Source organism: Haliaeetus leucocephalus, unplaced genomic scaffold (assembly GCF_000737465.1).
Source record: "Haliaeetus leucocephalus isolate CR32 unplaced genomic scaffold, Haliaeetus_leucocephalus-4.0 Scaffold271, whole genome shotgun sequence".
In the NCBI taxonomy this organism is placed as follows: domain Eukaryota; kingdom Metazoa; phylum Chordata; class Aves; order Accipitriformes; family Accipitridae; genus Haliaeetus; species Haliaeetus leucocephalus.
In genome coordinates, this window is record NW_010972707.1 from 18,083 (window position 1) to 18,368 (window position 286).

Sequence of the window (286 nt, forward strand, 5' to 3'; positions counted from 1 at the left end):
GTTAAAAAAACCCCGAACAACAAAACACCACACCCTCAAATTTTGGTTAAAAAATAGACACAACCCTCAAGTTTTGGTTAAAAAAAAGAAACTACCCTGAAATTTTGGTTAAAAAAACCAAACCAAAACACCACATCCTCAAATTTTGGTAAAAACAACCCACAAATCTCAATTTTTGGTTAAAAAAACCCATCAAATTTTGGTTAAAAGAGAAGACCCCAACAAAACACCACACCATCAAATTTTGGTTAAAAAAATCCAAACCACAAAACAGCACACCCTCAAA

The 286-nt window shown here is 32.9% G+C and overlaps 1 protein-coding gene across 1 annotated transcript in view; it reads right to left on the reverse strand.

Moving 5' to 3' along the window:
• TONSL (tonsoku-like, DNA repair protein) overlaps positions 1-286 on the reverse strand; it is a 10,627-nt gene that overhangs the window by 9,538 nt on the left and 803 nt on the right. The gene's annotated exons all lie outside the window — the stretch shown is intronic.